Source organism: Amblyomma americanum, chromosome 2, assembly GCF_052857255.1.
Source record: "Amblyomma americanum isolate KBUSLIRL-KWMA chromosome 2, ASM5285725v1, whole genome shotgun sequence".
NCBI lineage: Eukaryota > Metazoa > Arthropoda > Arachnida > Ixodida > Ixodidae > Amblyomma > Amblyomma americanum.
In genome coordinates, this window is record NC_135498.1 from 140,200,512 (window position 1) to 140,216,241 (window position 15,730).

The following is a 15,730-nucleotide window of genomic DNA, read 5'->3' on the forward strand; positions in this document are numbered from 1 at the left end:
TCTTGGGCCAAGTTAATAAATGAGCTTGATTGGAATTTCTTCGATCCCTGCGGATGTGCATTTTATAATATTTCCTTCCACCTTCTTCCAGTTAAAATTGGTCAGTTCTAAGTTGTTTTCTATGGCGCTGTCCTGCGTTGCTCCCTCATTTGGGGAGATTAGCCTATCGTCGCTCCTAAATGACTCAGCTATAACAGATGCAATGCACTTCAAAGTGTCGTCTCCCTCTAAACATCTTTCCTCGGCATTTTGAATCTGTTCCTGCTTTCTATGATTCGTTTTACCCAGCTAGATTATATGGTTCTAGAATGTTTTTGGCCCCCGGCGCCCTTAGTTGCATCGCGAACTTCAGCCAGCCAGCGATCAGAGGACTGCTTTATTTTAGCCTGGACGAAGGCCTGCACTTGCTGTTTCTTTCGTCAATAACATTGCCATTTTTAGCCCATTTCCTCTTCAGATAACTGCGCCCTCTATGCTTCTCTGCTTTCTCTTGAAGCCAACTGTCGTTGTTCTATGGCCTCCCTAATTTGTTTATTCTACCAGTTTCGTGGCTTCCCTTTTCCTCTCACGTGGTTTACTCCTTTCACTTATTTTATTTTTGTACGAATGAGTATTTCTGATTATAATCCCACTTGACCATGGGGCGTTTCTCTATTGCTTTTTCTATTCGGCTGCTATTAGTGCCATTTGTTCGTTGTTTAATTTTGCGTTCTCTTTTTGACTTCCCCGCATTTCTTTTTTGATCAGGGCTCCCAACTGTAGAATAATACGCTCATGATCACTTTCCGGGCTGTGCTTCCCCTGTTCTTCTACTTCCATTATTGTGAGGTTGCTGTATATCTCCTGCGACATTAGGCAGTAGTCAATGGTAGCGTGCCTGATACGCGATTCCCACGTGATTTGACCCTGTTATTTAGTTTCTCTATTTACAGATAAAGTATTCTATTGTCACAATAGGCAATTGTCGCTTGAAGTTTTGCGTGAAGTTTTGAAGTTTTATGTAAGCCTGCGGTAAAACCTTTGCTATGGGAGGACCCGACATTGCCGACCTGAAGCGCGAATTTCGCAAAGAAATTCGGGGGTTGAAAAACTCATTGGAATTTGTTAGCAAACAATACGAAGACCTCAAGGATGAATGCGCCGAGGTTAAGAAGGAAAATGCCGCACTAAAGGCAAACCAAGAAAAACCGACCCAGGAATTTGAAATAGTAAAAAAATCGATGCATGATATTCTCAAAAAATCGTGGCTCAGGATCAGTATTCCCGGATTAAGGACATTGAACTGAAAGGAATCACACCTGCAAAGGAAGAAACCTTTTCAATGCTCTAGAAAAGGTTGGCGACGTGATTGGAGAGCCGATAAGCGATGAGGATATCGACATATGCCACCGTGTTCCAACGCGCAATGCTTCTGCAGAGCCGAACATTGTGGTGGTGTTCAACAGTCAAACAAAGCGTGATGCAGTGCTCGAAAAAGCACGCAAGAAACGCTTTACGGCGGATAAGCTAGGATTTAAAGATGAAGATCCAGTGTACGTGAATGATCACCTTTGGCCACAACTGAAGAAATGACCATCACAAGGTCAGGCGGTTCGACGAAAAGCACAGGCGAAGGTTCGTTTGGGCGCACGGTGGAAAGTTGTTCGCACGGCAGACGCAAACGTCACACGTAGTGCATATCACTTGTGATGCAGATCTGGAAAAGATAGTCTAGTTGATATCTTAGGAGAAACTTGAATTTTCCCTTTTCTGTTGCAATGATTGCACCGAATGCTACCGGCAACCAAAAAATGACTATCTTTCTGCACTTCAATGCACAGTCCCTCCGGAACAAATACGACGAATTGACGACTTCCCTTCTTGAATTCTGTTTCCATTTCATGTTATTATGATAACTGAAACTTGGTACACATCTGCCGATGTATTTCCTTAGCTGGTTACCAAACGTCTTTCTTAAATAGATCTTGTCGCCGTGGCGGTGGTGTGATGCAGCTTATATCACAACGCCTTTCATGCAGCATTGTGAAATATTTTTCCCTAATCACAACAGACTATGATGTTTTGAGTATACACTGCCAGAAATCCATGTTTGTTGTTTCGTACGGTCCGCCTGGTGGTGAAATCGAGGCGCTTTTGGGATTTTTAGAAAGACTGCTAAATTTAGCTTGCACTAATAGGTTGTGTGTCACTCTAGGGGGTTACTTTAACATTCACCTATTGCACCATACATCCATTGGTAGTAAATTAGAACTTCTTAATTCGTTTGGGTACACAAATATCACAACAGAACCCACATAAATAACTTCTTTGTCCGAAAGTTTGCTTGACAGTTTCATAACAAACAGCACGGAAGACTGTGCATCATCGGGTGTTATTGAGACACATATCAGCGATCACTTACCAATTTATATGTTTAGCAAGCACACTGAAATATTGAAAATATCGAATCACTGTGAGTCATACGTGCGTTCCACAAGAAATAAACCTTAAAACGCAAAATGCTTTTAGATCTCGAATTCAAAACGAAAACTGGAGCCGGATTTTTGAGAATAGCAATCATGATAGCACTTACAACATGTTCATGGCAATGCTGATAAGTATATACAAGGACTGTTTTAAGTTCAGAAAGGTTACGAAGAATCGTAAGATACGTAAGCCATGGCTCAACAATGAGTGCCTAGAAATGATCGAGAAGTATTTTTTTTTGTTTTCAGAATTTTTGCGAACCAAAAATTCAGCAGATTTCTCTGCTTTAAAAAAATACCGCAACTTTGTATCAAAATTTTTACGTAATGTTAAAAATACTTATTTTGAGAATATATTGAGTGCAAACAAATCTCGCAGCGATCTATTAATTATGGCGTAAACTTAACCAACTTTTGAACCGTGGTATTCACAAAACGGAAGAGTTAGAAATAATCGTAAATAGCAAACGAGTTAAAGGCAAGGAGTTGACAGGCATATACAATGACAGCTTTGCACATCTAGCCAAGAGCGTTTGTTCTAATCCTTCAACACATCATTTGGGTGATCCGAGTGTGAATAGCGCTGTTTTTCTCCCAGCAACTCCAGAAGAGGTTCATTCGGTTTTCATGTCGCTTGGGAATATCAAGGCACGTGATATAGACGACCTCCAGATTAGGCAGATAAAATTTGTTCTAGATCTCTTGGTCCCAGCATTTACGCATATAATTAATGTTTGCCTCTATACGGGAATCTTTCCCAAAACTATGTAGCGTGCCAAAGTAACAGTTCTTTTTAAATCAAGGAATAAAAATGAGCTCTCGAACTATTGCCCTCTCTCGGTTCTGCCTATGATAACAAAATGACTAGAAAAATAATTTGTACACATGTCACTGCGTTCTTCGAAAAATATTCCATTATATCACCACAGTAGTTCGGATTCCGTAAAGGAATGTCAAATGAGTTGACTCTGCTCACTCCAAAGGAATTGATATTGAATGGTTTTGAAGAGAAAAAATTAACCCTAGGCTTACTTGTAGACTTTTCGAAAGCTTTCTATAGTATTGACCACTCCATATTGTTCCCTAAATGGCAGCACTATGGATTTCGTGGCGTTCCTCTGACACATTTAAAATCATACAGCATAGGAAACAGAGCGTTTCCATTGGTGAAGATCTTTCATCTCGGCAAAGCTTAACAGCGGGGGTCCCGCAAGGTAGAATTTTAGGGCCGTAGGGCCGATATTCTTTAATTTATACGTAAACGATATAATTAACATCAGTGACAGCGCACATTTCATAGTTTACGCAGATGACACAAGTATCTTTCTACAGTCAGATAATGTCGTAGAACTTGGGCGTTTAGCCAATAATACGCTCGATTTGTGGTCCGAGTGGAGTGCGACTAACTCGCTAAAAATTAACACATCAAAAACAAAGGCCGTTTTATTTCCGCCATAACAAAATCCTGTAATTTTGACATAAACTTATTCCTTGGAAATGACAGGCTAGACTTTGTCAAATTTGAGGCAAAAATCTTGGGAGTATTCTTTAATGAATACTTAACCTGGGATGCTCATGTAGACCGCGTAATTAAAAGCCTAGTGGAGACTTGCGGTACACTATCTTGACTTTGCTACACTATACCTCCAAGGATTAAGGTTTTATTTTATAACGCCCTATTCTCTCCTCATCTAAATTATTGCAGCCTTGTATGGGGCACATTTCAAAAGAACTTTCACAAACTATTTCTTATGCAAAAAAGAGCTATCCGTCACATCGCAAACGTTTCGTACGACGCTCACACAAGCGAATTACTTCCACTTCTTGATATTCTTCCTGTCAAGCATATATAGGAATGCAGCCTTCTGCTAAAATACCAACACAGCTTGAAAAATTCTCTAAACTACTTTCTCACACTGTGCGACCTGACAAAAACTTCGCAACTTTCCTACGCCATCAGACACAGAAAGAGTTGGGCGCTGCCATTTTCTAGAACTAACCAAGGGTGCAAGAGGATAGCAAATTGCCTTCCAAAACTCTCAAATAATTTATAGGATGTAAATCTAGATATAAAGAATATCTCAAGAAAAGACTGGAAAAAATCTCATTTCTAGCACAGATCTTGCAACTTAGCCTAGCAATGTAATTAAATTCTGGTCCTCAATGACAATTTGTGGCGATTGTATCGATAATTCCTTTGTCCTTCATCTAGTAATGGCTTTATATGGGTTTTTTTTTCTGCTGTGAGATTACAGCAAAATGAACATGGTGCATTTTTTATGATGTGTACTATGGTAACATGATATCATGCCAAGTGCTTGGGTAAGCATTGCAGTGTGTAACATATGCACCAATGCATGTCCAATATTGTTATTAGTTGTGTCTTATTGCTTGTAATATGTCTCTATGTACGCCTATGAATAGTAAGCTTGATTGTGTCCAATGAGAGTGTCTACAACATATGTATAAGTGATCTCTGCTTTTAATCCAGAAACTTATAATTTTTCCAATCAGAAGCTGTATGTTAACGGCCTTCAACCTGTCAAATACAGGGGCAGCAACCTTCTTCAAGCTGCTAATCAGCAGCTTTTTGTAGCTTGCTCTCGCATTTTTTAACTCTTGTAGAAAATGCGAAATAAATTGAACTGCATTGAATTAACTTCCCGTTACAGTCTGTGTACTCATACAGAGCGTCGCTGTGGTCATTCGTGTAACCCAGCCGAATAATATTGGCACCTTCTTCACACTGCTTTATATCGTCATTAAGACACTTAACTATATCCTTGTTCTCTTGCCTGCATGCATTTGTCCCCTGTCCCTAAAAAAACTACCCCGAGCCATGTTCTTTTGCCGACAATTGTAGCGGATACCCAGAAATGTTCTTTGTAAGTTGACTTAATTCTTTGGTAATTTGTTCCTTGATGTATCAGCATACCTACCCCTCCTCCCTTCTTCTGCGTTGTTGTTCTGTGGCTCCTTTCTCAGACGTACCCATCAATAAGCAATGGATCTTATAGATCCCTGGGATGTGTCTCGCAAAGCGCGTATACACCTACTTCTTCGTCCTTTATCTGCTGTTCTATTTCTAACCACTTCGCTCTCTTTCTACCGCTTTGCAAGTTTATGCAACTGATCCTGGTGTTAAATTTCTTTTTAGTAGTTTTCCTATTGGATATCCTAGTGACCATTTTACTGGCGTCAGCCGCCATTGTTAGACTTTCTACTTTGCTTCTACCTACCCCTACGCCTTCAGCCGCCGTGGACCCGCTAAAAAAGCTACTGCCCGGCCTGCCAGGCACACCCAATCTCTGCTCCTAGCCTTCCTCTAAAATCGATGCCATCTCGTGTAAAGCCTCTGCCAAAGCCTGCTCTGTGCACTTCCCTTTTTATGTCTTCCAGTTCAAAGCCTTTCTCCTTGCCTAACTTCCATATCTCTCGATTAACAGCCACAACGTCCTTGGCAACTTCCCTGTTCCGTCCTTCCACCTCCGGCACTGTGCACACCACAATCTGCATTTGCTGTGCTATCGCCCTTATATCGTCAACTCCCTCCGCTTATCTTTCCACAACTTGTGTGACGTCACCATTCAGGACATCATTTAGCCCCGCCGCTACCACTATCAAATTGCTCCATGCAACATTCTCAGAAAGTTCGCAGTTTGTATCTCTCAGTATCGCGTGCATTGTCCTCCCTGGGAATACCACGACTGCTACCCGCTTATCACCCTTTACACACTCCATTATTTATTTATTTATTTATTTATTTATTTATTTATTTATTTATTTATTTATTTATTTATTTATTCAAATACCCCCAGGGGCCCGAAGCCATTAAGAGGGGAGTGGGAAAGACATACATTGGGTCCGATGCTGTGCAGCAGAAAAGCAAAATAGAAGAAACGAAGACGCGGCGGAAAATGAACAAAACATAACACAAAATAAGGCAAGGGAAGGCAAAGGGGAAAAAACAGCAAATCCTTCCCAAAAAAATACATTTCCGGCAGACAGCAATAAGACAGCGAAAACGAATGCAAAATAAAACTGACTAAAATCTACAAATAAAGATTACATAGGGCAGTCTTAAAACAACTTGGATTAGAAATATCGACAATGTGCCTGGGAAGATGGTTCCAACTCTCAGAAGTTTCGGGGACAAAAAAGAAAAAGTGTGTTTAGTATGGCATGACGGAACACCTACTTTTTGAAGATGATTAATGCGGCCTGAAACATATGTATGGGTAGTTAGTAGCCGGCTCTTAAGGACGGAATTGTAGTAATAGATCTTATGAAATAGACATAAGCGCGAAATTATTCTGCGGACTGAAAGAGGTGGCAACGATAAAGTAATTTTCATAGCAGTAACACTGGAGATACGGTGATAATTGGAAAGTATGAAACGTGACGCACGGTTTTGAACAGATTTGATTTCAGTAGCTAATTATGACAGGTCCGGGTCCCAGATAGATGCTGCATATTCCAATTCAGTCCGAACAAGTGTTTTATAAAGGAGCAATTTTACCGAAGTAGAAGTAAGGGAGAAGTTTCTGCGCAGGTACCCCAACATGCGGTTAGCATTGTTAGTAATAAATTCCACGTGCAGATTCCAAGAAAGATTAGAAGTTATGTGCACACCAAGGTACTTATACGAAGACAGTTTCAAGAGGGATATTATTAAGGTCGTAAGTGGCTATTCCAGTGTTACGTCGAGAAACACGCAAATGTTTACACTTTTTAATGTTAAGTTCTATGTGCCATAATTTGCACCATTCTGAAACTTGGTTAATATCAGATTGAAGGACAGAAGTGCCAGAGTAACCGTTAAGCTCACGGTAAATAACGCAATCGTCGGCAAAAAGACATACGGAAGAAGCAATGTTGTTAGGCAAGTCATTAATATAAATGAGAAAAAGTAGGAGCCCTAGGACAGAACCCCGGGGAACGCCTGAGCCCACTGTAGAGTAACGAGAGTTGGATATATTAGCAGTCACGTATTGAGAATGATTAGTGAGGAAAGAATGAAGCCACGAGATGATGTTAGGGTCGAGATTGAGATTATTTAATTTGAAAAATAGTAATTGGCGAGAGACTTTGTCAAAGGCTTTGGAGAAATCGAATAATATACAGTCAGCTATGGAACCCCGGTCAAGAATGAAATGAAGATCCTGTGTAAAGCATAGAAGTTGCGTCTCGCATGAGAATAATTTACGAAACTCGTGTTGGCAATGACTGAAAAAAGAATTCGACTCAAGAAAATTGGCAAGGTGAGAGCAGGTGACATGTTCCATGATCTTACAAGGGATGCTAAGAAGTGCAATGGGCCGATAATTATTAGGAGAATGTTTGACACCAGCCTTGTGCAGGGGAACCACCTTGCGCTCCTTCCAGTCGCTAGGAATACAGCCAGACACAAGAGATTGTTGAAAAAGTTCAGGAAGAATAATAGCACTGTACACTTTGGTATTTTTCAAAATTTTCGAGTTTATGCTATCCACTCCGCATGATGATGACGTTTTCAGCTGATCAATTATTTTTTCGATGCCAACAGAGTCCATTATAATGGGGTTCATAGGCAAGAAGTCGTGGGGTGGGTAAAGAGAAATTGTGGTAATTAAATCGTTAGTAAAATAAGCTGTAAACACAGCATTAAGAACATCAGCACACATTTCACTGGGAATTACTTGATCGTCTAAAGTTTTAAGTTTAATTGTAGATGGATCAGTTTTCTTAATCACGTTCCAAAAGTGTTTGGGATTATTTAAAAGCATCGATGGAAGAGTATGACTAAAAAATGACTCTTTAGCTAGTTTTAGTGCTGACTTATATTCAGACGCAGCGGAGTGATAAGCATCCCACCGGAGCACAGAATTGGACAGTTTGGCGGAACGAAACAGACGTTTCTTTTTGTTTGATAGCCTTTTTAGTGAAGAACTAAACCAGGCCGAACATTTTTTAGTTAATACTTTTCTCAGAGGCACATAAGAATCTGTCAGGGACGCAATTTTCTGCTTAAAAAGGTTCCATGTAATTTTGATCGGACGCTCGTGAAAAGACGGTAAGTACACATCAATAAAACCAGCGAGTTTACAATTTATGGCCTCAAAGTTGGCATTTTTGTAGTCACGGTTGTATTTAGAATCGTTATTTGGCGCGGTGACACGGCGTTCAATGAAAAATGAAGCATGCAATGATGACTTAAGGCCGACAAACAAGATATTGGAGCAACAAGATCAGGCGACGTGGTCAGAACAAGGTCTAGCAAGTTGGACGATGAAGATGTAACGCGGGTATAGGCTTAGTAACAAGTTGGGAGAGATTAAAGTCGGCACATAAGCGCAAAAAACCATCGCACTCCGCGGAAAAAGGGTCGGCATAAGAACGTACATTGGACCAAATAATAGTTGGAAAGTTGAAGTCTCCAACCAAAAGAATAGGAACATTTGGAAGGCGAACGATAATCGCGCAAACAGCATCATGAAGTTCTTCAACGGAGGTGGCACTGTACGAGGGAGGGCGATAGCAAACGCCCAAAATCAATTTTTTCACGCGCGTGCGCAGTTCAACCCAACGAATTTCTAATCTGGTAACAACATGAACAGGAGGAGAAACAAGTGTGTCAGCAACAGCTAACAAAACACCACCACCGTGTCTGTCGCCCCTATCGTACCGATAAGTGGTCAAATGCTTGCGGCAATGGAATATTTCCGAGCTATCAATTTTAGCTGAAAGCCACGGTTCAGTAAGGCAAACGATGTCGGCATCACATGCGTCGATAGTCGCACAAAGCACATCACGTTTAGGCAGAACTCTTCTAATATTAGTATACAGAAACGATAATGAGCGATTGGACAGTGCCGGGTGTCCACTTCCCCTCACGCATCGTTAATCTCCGGGCGATTCGGATGAAAGGCATCCAACACCGTGAACTTCAGAAACGCTGTCGTTAAGCTGATCGTAACAGTAAAACCTACCGTTCATGTAAAGCTTATTATAGCGCAGTTTGAATTTAGACTTTTGAGCGATACCAAATTCAACGAGTTTTTTTTCGCGCCTGCCGAGTCATGAGAGAATAATCTTCGCCTACACTAATGTCATTATCTTTCAATTTAGAACCTGAGAAGAAAATTTTTTGCCTTGTTTTAAAAGATGAAAACTTCGCAATAACTGGCCTGCTTTTATCTTCAGAAAAAGCTCCAAGTCTATGAGCCCGTTCAATCGGTAATTCCGACGGCGGCAAATTCAAGGCTGATGAAAGTACATTCACAAGTTCTGTTCTTTTTTTTTCAGTCTCATCCCAGGACTCAGAATTGGCGTTAGAAAGGCCATAAAACAGAAGATTATCACGGCGCTGCCGATCTTCGTGTTCCGCCTGATAAGCCCTCAGTTTCCAATTTTCACTAGCTAGGCTATCAGCAATACATCGTAATCGTTGGCACTCCTTCTGCAAAGATTCACTGGTAGCAGTTTTGCCTTCGACCACAGTTAGCCTACTATCAATATCAGATAAACGATTCTGATTTTGCCTCCTGACTTCTCTTGATTGCATTGACAGTACTGATTAAGTAGACTTGTTTTTTTTTCCATTTTGGCGGTTCGAATATTCATATCCTGTAGCAACCCAAACATATCACTTAGCTGCCTCTGCTGTGCATCGTCGTCATCTCCTGCATCGTGGGAACGGGTATTGCATCGCGACCCTGTATTTTCATCCACATCACCGGCCAGCGGAAGCAGCTCTTTAACAACAACGCACTCACATAGCAAAAGACAAAAATATTCCCGGACGTGGGAACAGCAACAAGCAGGCATTGTCCGATTTACTTGCGTAAATACAAGAGTCATGACTGTGCCTGGGCAAAGAAACGCACGAAATTGAATGGCCGCATCACGTAGCTGCTCCCACGCCCACTGAACAGTTCCGGAGCACGCCAGCAGTTCTTATCGACGACGAGTGTTGATGACATTGTCGATCCGGATGTCTTGATACACGAGGAAGCGGTCCAGCAGTGTTGCCAGTGGTGGTCAAAGTCTTCACCGTGAAAGCTGACGAAACTTGTTGGCGATTCGTTGCATTCCCGTGCTTCCGAAGTATACAAGGCGCCAAGCTGTAGACATGAAGTAACCTGACCGAAGAACCGGACGAAGTTGAAGAGCCGCATCACGTAGCTGCTCCCACGCCCACTGAACAGTTCCGGAGCACGCCAGCAGTTCTTACCGACGACGAGTGTTGATGACACAGTCGATCCGAATGCCTTGATCTACGAGGAAGCGGTCCAGCAGGGTTGCCGGTGGTGGTCAAAGTCTTCACCGTGAAAGCTGACGAAACTTGTTGGCGATTCGTTGCATTCCCGTGCTTCCAAAGTATACAAGGCGCCAAGCTGTAGACATGAAGTAACCTGGCCAAAGAACCGGACGAAGTTGAAGAGCCGCATCACGTAGCTGCTCCCACGCCCACTGAACAGTTCCGGAGCACGCCAGCAGTTCTTATCGACGACGAGTGTTGATGACATAGTCGATCCGGATGCCTTGATCTACGAAAAAGCGGTCCAGTAGGGTTGCCGGTGGTGATCAAAGTCTTCACCGTGAAAGCTGACGAAACTTGGCGATTCGTTGCATTCCCGTGCTTCCGAAGTATACAAGGCGCCAAGCTGTAGACATGAAGTAACCTGGCCAAAGAACCGGATGAAGTTGAAGAGCCGCATCACGTAGCTGCTCCCACGCCCACTGAACAGTTCCGGAGCACGTCAGCAGTTCTTATCGACGGCGAGTGTTGATGACATAGTCGATCCGGATGCCTTGATCCACGAGGAAGCGGTCCAGCAGGGTTGCCGGTGGTGGTCAAAGTCTTCACCGTGAAAGCTGACGAAACTTGGCGATTCGTTGCATTCCCGTGCTTCCGAAGTATACAAGGCGCCAAGCTGTAGACATGAAGTAACCTGGCCAAAGAACCGGACGAAGTTGAAGAGCCGCATCACGTAGCTGCTCCCACGCCCACTGAACAGTTCCGGAGCACGCCAGCAGTTCTTATCGACGACGAGTGTTGATGACATAGTCGATCCGGATGCCTTGATCTACGAGGAAGCGGTCAAGCAGGGTTGCCGGTGGTGGTCAAAGTCTTCACCGTGAAAGCTGACGAAACTTTGCGATTCGTTGCATTCCCGTGCTTCCGAAGTATACAAGGCGCCAAGCTGTAGACATGAAGTAACCTGGCCGAAGAACCGGACGAAGTTGATGAGCCGCATCACGTAGCTGCTCCCACGCCCACTGAACAGTTCCGGAGCACGCCAGCAGTTCTTATCGACGACGAGTGTTGATGACATAGTCGATCCGGATGCCTTGATCCACGAGGAAGCGGTCCAGCAGGGTTGCCGGTGGTGGTCAAAGTCTTCACCGTGAAAGCTGACGAAACTTGGCGATTCGTTGCATTCCCGTGCTTCCGAAGTATACAAGGCGCCAAGCTGTAGACATGAAGTAACCTGGCCGAAGAACCGGACGAAGTTGAAGAGCCGCATCACGTAGCTGCTCCCACGCCCACTGAACAGTTCCGGAGCACGTCAGCAGTTCTTATCGACGACGAGTGTTGATGACATAGTCGATCCGGATGCCTTGATCCACGAGGAAGCGGTCCAGCAGGGTTGCCGGTGGTGGTCAAAGTCTTCACCGTGAAAGCTGACGAAACTTGGCGATTCGTTGCATTCCCGTGCTTCCGAAGTATACAAGGCGCCAAGCTGTAGACATGAAGTAACCTGGCCAAAGAACCGGACGAAGTTGAAGAGCCGCATCACGTAGCTGCTCCCACGCCCACTGAACAGTTCCGGAGCACGCCAGCAGTTCTTACCGACGACGAGTGTTGATGACACAGTCGATCCGAATGCTTTCATCCACGAGGAAGCGGTCCAGCAGAGTTGCCGGTGGTGGTCAAAGTCTTCACCGTGAAAGCTGACGAAACTTGTTGGCGATTCGTTGCATTCCCGTGCTTCCGAAGTATACAAGGCGCCAAGCTGTAGACATGAAGTAACCTGGCCAAAGAACCGGATGAAGTTGAAGAGCCGCATCACGTAGCTGCTCCCACGCCCACTGAACAGTTCCGGAGCACGTCAGCAGTTCTTATCGACGGCGAGTGTTGATGACATAGTCGATCCGGATGCCTTGATCCACGAGGAAGCGGTCCAGCAGGGGTGCCGGTGGTGGTCAAAGTCTTCACCGTGAAAGCTGACGAAACTTGGCGATTCGTTGCATTCCCGTGCTTCCGAAGTATACAAGGCGCCAAGCTGTAGACATGAAGTAACCTGGCCAAAGAACCGGACGAAGTTGAAGAGCCGCATCACGTAGCTGCTCCCACGCCCACTGAACAGTTCCGGAGCACGCCAGCAGTTCTTATCGACGACGAGTGTTGATGACATAGTCGATCCGGATGCCTTGATCTACGAGGAAGCGGTCAAGCAGGGTTGCCGGTGGTGGTCAAAGTCTTCACCGTGAAAGCTGACGAAACTTTGCGATTCGTTGCATTCCCGTGCTTCCGAAGTATACAAGGCGCCAAGCTGTAGACATGAAGTAACCTGGCCGAAGAACCGGACGAAGTTGATGAGCCGCATCACGTAGCTGCTCCCACGCCCACTGAACAGTTCCGGAGCACGCCAGCAGTTCTTATCGACGACGAGTGTTGATGACATAGTCGATCCGGATGCCTTGATCCACGAGGAAGCGGTCCAGCAGGGTTGCCGGTGGTGGTCAAAGTCTTCACCGTGAAAGCTGACGAAACTTGGCGATTCGTTGCATTCCCGTGCTTCCGAAGTATACAAGGCGCCAAGCTGTAGACATGAAGTAACCTGGCCGAAGAACCGGACGAAGTTGAAGAGCCGCCTCACGTAGCTGCTCCCACGCCCACTGAACAGTTCCGGAGCACGTCAGCAGTTCTTATCGACGACGAGTGTTGATGACATAGTCGATCCGGATGCCTTGATCCACGAGGAAGCGGTCCAGCAGGGTTGCCGGTGGTGGTCAAAGTCTTCACCGTGAAAGCTGACGAAACTTGGCGATTCGTTGCATTCCCGTGCTTCCGAAGTATACAAGGCGCCAAGCTGTAGACATGAAGTAACCTGGCCAAAGAACCGGACGAAGTTGAAGAGCCGCATCACGTAGCTGCTCCCACGCCCACTGAACAGTTCCGGAGCACGCCAGCAGTTCTTATCGACGACGAGTGTTGATGACATAGTCGATCCGGATGCCTTGATCTACGAGGAAGCGGTCAAGCAGGGTTGCCGGTGGTGGTCAAAGTCTTCACCGTGAAAGCTGACGAAACTTTGCGATTCGTTGCATTCCCGTGCTTCCGAAGTATACAAGGCGCCAAGCTGTAGACATGAAGTAACCTGGCCGAAGAACCGGACGAAGTTGATGAGCCGCATCACGTAGCTGCTCCCACGCCCACTGAACAGTTCCGGAGCACGCCAGCAGTTCTTACCGACGACGAGTGTTGATGACACAGTCGATCCGAATGCTTTCATCCACGAGGAAGCGGTCCAGCAGAGTTGCCGGTGGTGGTCAAAGTCTTCACCGTGAAAGCTGACGAAACTTGTTGGCGATTCGTTGCATTCCCGTGCTTCCGAAGTATACAAGGCGCCAAGCTGTAGACATGAAGTAACCTGGCCAAAGAACCGGATGAAGTTGAAGAGCCGCATCACGTAGCTGCTCCCACGCCCACTGAACAGTTCCGGAGCACGTCAGCAGTTCTTATCGACGGCGAGTGTTGATGACATAGTCGATCCGGATGCCTTGATCCACGAGGAAGCGGTCCAGCAGGGGTGCCGGTGGTGGTCAAAGTCTTCACCGTGAAAGCTGACGAAACTTGGCGATTCGTTGCATTCCCGTGCTTCCGAAGTATACAAGGCGCCAAGCTGTAGACATGAAGTAACCTGGCCAAAGAACCGGACGAAGTTGAAGAGCCGCATCACGTAGCTGCTCCCACGCCCACTGAACAGTTCCGGAGCACGCCAGCAGTTCTTATCGACGACGAGTGTTGATGACATAGTCGATCCGGATGCCTTGATCTACGAGGAAGCGGTCAAGCAGGGTTGCCGGTGGTGGTCAAAGTCTTCACCGTGAAAGCTGACGAAACTTTGCGATTCGTTGCATTCCCGTGCTTCCGAAGTATACAAGGCGCCAAGCTGTAGACATGAAGTAACCTGGCCGAAGAACCGGACGAAGTTGATGAGCCGCATCACGTAGCTGCTCCCACGCCCACTGAACAGTTCCGGAGCACGCCAGCAGTTCTTATCGACGACGAGTGTTGATGACATAGTCGATCCGGATGCCTTGATCCACGAGGAAGCGGTCCAGCAGGGTTGCCGGTGGTGGTCAAAGTCTTCACCGTGAAAGCTGACGAAACTTGGCGATTCGTTGCATTCCCGTGCTTCCGAAGTATACAAGGCGCCAAGCTGTAGACATGAAGTAACCTGGCCGAAGAACCGGACGAAGTTGAAGAGCCGCCTCACGTAGCTGCTCCCACGCCCACTGAACAGTTCCGGAGCACGTCAGCAGTTCTTATCGACGACGAGTGTTGATGACATAGTCGATCCGGATGCCTTGATCCACGAGGAAGCGGTCCAGCAGGGTTGCCGGTGGTGGTCAAAGTCTTCACCGTGAAAGCTGACGAAACTTGGCGATTCGTTGCATTCCCGTGCTTCCGAAGTATACAAGGCGCCAAGCTGTAGACATGAAGTAACCTGGCCAAAGAACCGGACGAAGTTGAAGAGCCGCATCACGTAGCTGCTCCCACGCCCACTGAACAGTTCCGGAGCACGCCAGCAGTTCTTATCGACGACGAGTGTTGATGACATAGTCGATCCGGATGCCTTGATCTACGAGGAAGCGGTCAAGCAGGGTTGCCGGTGGTGGTCAAAGTCTTCACCGTGAAAGCTGACGAAACTTTGCGATTCGTTGCATTCCCGTGCTTCCGAAGTATACAAGGCGCCAAGCTGTAGACATGAAGTAACCTGGCCGAAGAACCGGACGAAGTTGATGAGCCGCATCACGTAGCTGCTCCCACGCCCACTGAACAGTTCCGGAGCACGCCAGCAGTTCTTACCGACGACGAGTGTTGATGACACAGTCGATCCGAATGCTTTCATCCACGAGGAAGCGGTCCAGCAGAGTTGCCGGTGGTGGTCAAAGTCTTCACCGTGAAAGCTGACGAAACTTGTTGGCGATTCGTTGCATTCCCGTGCTTCCGAAGTATACAAGGCGCCAAGCTGTATACATGAAGTAACCTG